Consider the following 6,000-nt stretch of genomic DNA (forward strand, 5'->3'; position numbering starts at 1 on the left):
TACGCGCGCGCGCGCGCGCGTGGAGAAGGGGCCGGGTTCGCTCCCCGACGCCTGACGTCACTGCTATGGCAACAGCAGCCCCGCCCCTTGCCTCCGGTTTTTCCAGTCCCGCCCCCCTCCCCCTGTGCACGTTCCGGGGCCTCACGTGCTCACCCACACGCACGCACGCACGCACGCACGCTCGGAACGCGCGCGCCCAGATCGTTGGGAGGGGTAGTTGGGAGGTCATCGGGGCCTCCTGTAGCTTCCCTGAGTTCGACCAATCCGGTGAGGAGAAGCCGTGGGCGGGGTGGGTTCGGCTGCCGGAGCGGCGTGAAAAATTTCCCAAGGCAGAGCGAAAACTCTTCCTGAGCGACTGAGCATGCCCGGTGCTGAAAGGGGCGCTTATCCTGGGGGTTTAGGTGGAAGGAGGGGAGGCGGTCTGGTAGTCCAGAAATGGGGACCCAGGGAATCAGTATACGGCTGGTCAACTGATGCTGAGCTGGGACTGCGCAGTGAGAGACTCAAGCAATCTCGGGTTGCAGTCTGGCCCCGCCACTGTTGCTGTGTGACCTTGGGCGTGTTACTTGCACACTCTGAACTGAATGTCTTCTGTCAAATGGGGTTACTGAAATCTACCTTAGTGCTTGTGAGGATTAAAAGAGAGCGTGGGAAACGCCTCACCTTTCATATCATAGACCCTAAATAGTAGTATGGAGCCCACAGCCATGAATGGGGACAGAGGACTCAGAAAGATGACGAGATTAAGTGACCTGTTCATTGTCAGGTAGTGGCAGAGACCCGGGCTTCAAGTTCAATACTCTTGCCTACATGGCTTTCCCTCAAGGAAGCAGGGTGGGGGTCGGGGGGAGGTGGACCACTAAGAAAAGCATGTGAAGAACTTCCTTTGCTCTCTGTGAATCTTTTTAATCCACACCAACGCACTTGTCATCTCCCGCCTAAGGTTAAGAACTTTAGAAAAAAGAGCTGGACAGCCTTGGTGCAGTTTTTGGAGGGCAGCTCTCTGGCTATCAATTTGCCGGAATAAGCATCAGAATGGTGCTTTCCTCAGTTTCCTTGGGGAGCCTCAGTTTTTCCTAAAGTTTTGGTTAAAGTGTAAACACAGTAGCAAGGTCCTCCACAATTTCTGGCTACCCAAGGAAAGATTAACTCAGTTAACCAGCATTTACCCTGCGTCCACTGAGTAGGCGAAAATGCCTTTCCAGCCCACAAAAGACCTGTGACCTCAGGTCTGTACGGGTACCTTGTGATTCAGACACACTGGTGACCTCATCCTTCTGTGTGCTTCTAGTCCTTTCTCTGACTTTGCTCTTAATCACTAACTGCCTCGTGCTATTTCTTGAATGCTATAGTACTATTTAACTCTAGATTTGCTGTTAAGTGTTTAAAAGTACTTTTCTCCCTCCCTGTCTTTAGACTGCCCCCCCCCCCCCCAAAATACCTAAGTCTGATCTTGGTAAAGAACATCATCAGCTTCTCAAACATGCTCTTATACTCCCCGCTTTCCAGAACTCAATTCACTAGAGCCTTTCAAATTTCAACTAAAATGTACTTCCGTCCAAAAAGTCTTTCTGGATCTACTTAGAATGAAATAGTGCCTTTCTCTGAGCACTTGGTGCGTTCCTTGCTTGGGACATTGTTCCTGGTAGACATTGTGTTCTGTGATTTGTGCCCCTCATCTAGAGAAAACTTCTCTGGACATCCACATATGAGTTGGCTCTTCCTATTCCTTGCTCCCATAGCATCTTATGTTGTAATAAATCACGCCTTACCCATTGCTTTAAGGTTTGATTTATTCACCTTCTCCATCAGAGGTAAAACCCTCTAACAGCAAGAAACGTATTTAGTTCCACTTTGCATTTCCAGCATTAACCTCAGAACCATAACTACAGAATGACTAGCTATTGAATGGCTGAATGGCTCCTTGCCTACTTCATAAAGTTCTTAGGGGCAGCCTTTGCTTTGTGTTTATATCTCAGAACCAAATATTTTCTGGGAAGTTATAAATCTTTGACTACTCTAAAATGCACCAGAAATTACATGGTCACACTCATGCAATGAAAGAAGGCTTTGGTAATAGCAGAAGATACTGAGCAGAGCAAGAAGTAGGAAGCTCACAGATTTCCCTAGTGGTCCAGTGGTTAAGAATCTGCCTGCCAGTGTGGAGGACATGGGTTCGATCCCTGGTATGGGAGGATTTCACATGCTGCAGGGCTGCTAGGCCCATGCACCACAACTACTGAGCCCATGAGTCACAGCTACTGAAACCTGCACCCTCTAGAGCTTGCACTCTGAAACAAGAGAAGCCACTGCAAGAAGAAGCCTGAGCATCAGAACTAGAGAGTAACCCCTGCTCATTGCAACTAAAGAAAGCCTGCACGCAGCTAAAATAACTTAAAAAAAAAAACCTCCGAAGAAGAAGTAGGAAATCCAGGGAAGAAGAGGTCGTGATTTCTTAAAAACTACTGCTGTGGACCTAGAAAGATTTACAAATGTTGTTAAGGTTAACAGGCAGATTCCTCCAAGTGATACTGCTCCCATAAAGGAGAAAAGTTATGCAAAGAGGCGTCTTGAAAAAGAGATCAAGCAGAGTTTGCTTACTCTGTACTGGTAGCATTTGTTCCTTTACCTAATTAAAGCCTGGTGGTGTTGCTGTGTGTAGTCCTGGTCTCCCTTTGCTGTACTGTTTAACTTCCTATATGTGTGTGTGAGTGGATCCCTACCAAGCCTAGTCCTCTTATTCCTCATGTGAATGGCACTGCCAGAGTTAGTTGCACAGTCATGTCCGACTCTGCGACTCCATGGACTGTAGCCCACAAGGCTCCTCTGTCCATGGAATTCTCCAGGCAAGGATACTGGGTTGGATTGCCATTTCCTGCTCCAGGGGATCTTCCCGACCCTGGGATCAAACCTGGGTCTCCTGCATTACCGTCTGAGCCTCAAGGAAAGCCCAAACACCCAGTGCGTGCCAAGTTGCTTCAGTAGTGTCTCTGTGACCTTACAGATCGTAGCCTGCCAGGAAATCCACTCTCCATGGGGCTTCTCCAGGCAAGAAAATTGGAATGGGTTGCCATGTCCTCTTCCGGGGAATCTTACCCACCCAGGGCATGAACCCACATCTCTTATGTCTCTTGCATTGGCAGGTGGGTTCTTTACCACTAGCACCACCTGGTAAACATCCAGTAGCACAAGTCATTCTCAGTTTATCCCTACCTCCATCTTGTCAGTCTTTGAATTCCATAAAGTCATCCTTTCCAATGATGGGGATAGCCATGAACTGCTCCCCACGCCCTCAGCCTTCACAGGATCCCTCATCTGGACAAAACCCTACTCAAATGGTCTCTTCACCTCATCTTGACTGGTCCAGCCCAACTTCCACTGTACTCTAGAGTCCAGAGAGACTTTTCTGAAAGGCAGAGAATTGACCAAGCCATTGAACAGCTTAAAAATCTTCTATGGCTCCTCTGTTCCTCCTCAGGAAAAATGATCAAACTTCATCCATTTTTTTTTTTTTTTAATGCTTCATCCTCAGCCAGTTTCTTCAGCCAAGTCTCCCACTACTTTTGCAAGAACTCTTTTGCTGCAGGAATGTTGAATACTTGTAGTTTCTCATATATACCTTGTTCTATGTATATGAAGGTTCACCTACCTAGGATTCTCTGTCCACGCCCTCTCCACCAAGTTAATTGCATTTGTGCTTGCTATGTCTGTGAGGACAGCCATGCTTCATCTCTCTGGCATGGCTCTCATTCAGTGTTATGAGTATGCCTTATGTGTTCACATGTCTTATCTTCACTAGACTGTGAGCTACTTGAGGGCAGGGGTTTTGGTATATTTCATTCCTGTATGTAACTCTAACACCTACCAGGGGGACTTCCCTGGTGGTCCAGTAGCTAAGACTCCCAGCTCTCAATGCAGGTGGCCCAGGTTCAATCCCTGGTAAGGGAGCTAGATCCCACATGCCATGCAACTAAAGATCCTGCATGCCACAGTGAAGATCGAAGATCCCTTGTGCCACAACTAAGAGCCGGTGCAGCCAAATAAATAACCACACTTTAAAAAAATGTTGGGTTAGGAAAAAAGATGTTAGGTAAGTACCTCATTAGAAAGTGAGGAGAATGTTCAGCTCCTGTCTGGAGGGATATCTTGCTCCAGGCTTTAGAGGCCCCTGGAGGTGGAGTGGGGCTCCCGCAGAGTTGCAAGCACACTCTCTACTGCAGGACACTCCCCTCTCTCTGGGAGAGTCAGCATCTTTGACGAGAACATAGACTTGTAGGGAAAGGTGGTGAATGAGAAAGAAGCAGGGAAGTGAGAGGCTGTGACTACCCGATTAGCTGAGAAGCTCAATGGGTCCTGGTGGTGAACAAGGGGAACCCACTGTTGCACCTGCATAGCCTGTTCAGACTGATAGACTGAAGTTACTGTGTGGGTGATGCACACTGCACAACCACAGGGGGAGCTGTTTCCATGGGTTTCTCTACGAATGACTTCCTCTGTACAGTACTCAATGTATAGCCGTCCTGACTGTGATATATACAAGGAACATCTCTGTCTACTTTGGCAATTTAAAGGATCCCGATTATACTTTTGATAATACAAATAGATAAATATTTATCAAATGCCCACCAGTTTTCATCATCTCAAAAACTTAAATGACTATTATATAGAGTTATTTCTAAGGATATGTGCATGTTTTGAAGTACTTACTAGACTAATAGCATTACCATTCATTTATTAATTCTGCTGCTGCTGCTGCTAAGTCGCTTCAGTCGTGTCCAACTCTGTGCGACCCCATAGATGGCAGCCCACCAGGCTCTGCTGTCCCTGGGATTCTCCAGGCAAGAATACTGGAGTGGGTTGCCATTTCCTTCTCCAGTGCATGAAAGTGAAAAGTGAAAGTGAAGTCACTCAGTCGCGTCCGACTCTTAGCGACCCCATGGACTGTAGCCTACCAGGCTCCTTCGTCCATGGGATTTTCCAGGCAAGAGTACTGGAGTGGGGTGCCATATACAACAATTGAACAGCCAAGTTCCAGGCATGATTCAAGAGGCTGGATTCAACAAATGTGTTGAACAGTAACTATAGGTCTTATAAAAAACTATAAATATTAACTGAGTCCTTCAAAAATAAAGAGTTTATAGGGGTTTCCCTGGTGGTCCCCGGTGGTTCAGTGGCTAAGGCTCTGAGCTCCCAATGTGCAGAGTTCAATCCCTGATCAGAGAACTAGATCTCACATGCTGCAGCTAGAGAACCCAAGGGCCGAAACTAAGACCCGGGAAAGCTAAATAACTAAATAAAAACGTATGCATTTTTCAGTTTCTTTATGCCCCTTTACATATGAAGATAGTCTCCAAATTCTCTTTATTTCTCTTTAGTAGATAGACTCTCATCTACTAAAACCTTGAAATGACATCTGACTCTTGCATTTCAAAGAATCCAATATACTAGGATGCTCCAGTGAATGTAAAGCTTTAACATACTTTTATGCCCCTCCTAGCTCTATCAAGAGAAGGGCCAAAAAGGTAAGTTGGCTTCTTTAAACGTCTCCTGGGAGTACTGGAGAAGCCACCTTTTGTAAAAGTTCGTGACTGCATTGTCCAGAAAAGAGAGTATAATCAGACTTGGATTCCTGAATCACTCTGTGGACAAATGCTGATCTTCACCTAGACATTTCATTTGGACTACTAGATGGACAAGAAATAAATGAAAATGTTGGGGGGGATTATTTGTTTTAACAATGAGCTTTATGGCTTCATTGGAAAAGTGGACCATGTGGCCATATTTACACCCCAGATTTATTGAGCTGCTCATACAAGTAACATTACATTCTTCAGAACCCAGTTAAGAATGGCTCTGCATCCATGCTTCCAAGTTTTTGATGGCCTAACTATGTGTGACTGTCACTGCTGGAAAAAAATCATTATGTTCAATTCCAGAAGCTGATAATTAGTTTTAAAAAAAGCCACTCAGGAGGAACCAGTAGACACACACATACATACA

Source organism: Giraffa tippelskirchi, chromosome 6 (genome assembly GCF_054371585.1).
Source record: "Giraffa tippelskirchi isolate mGirTip1 chromosome 6, T2T-mGirTip1v1.2.pri, whole genome shotgun sequence".
NCBI classification, from domain to species: Eukaryota; Metazoa; Chordata; class Mammalia; order Artiodactyla; family Giraffidae; genus Giraffa; species Giraffa tippelskirchi.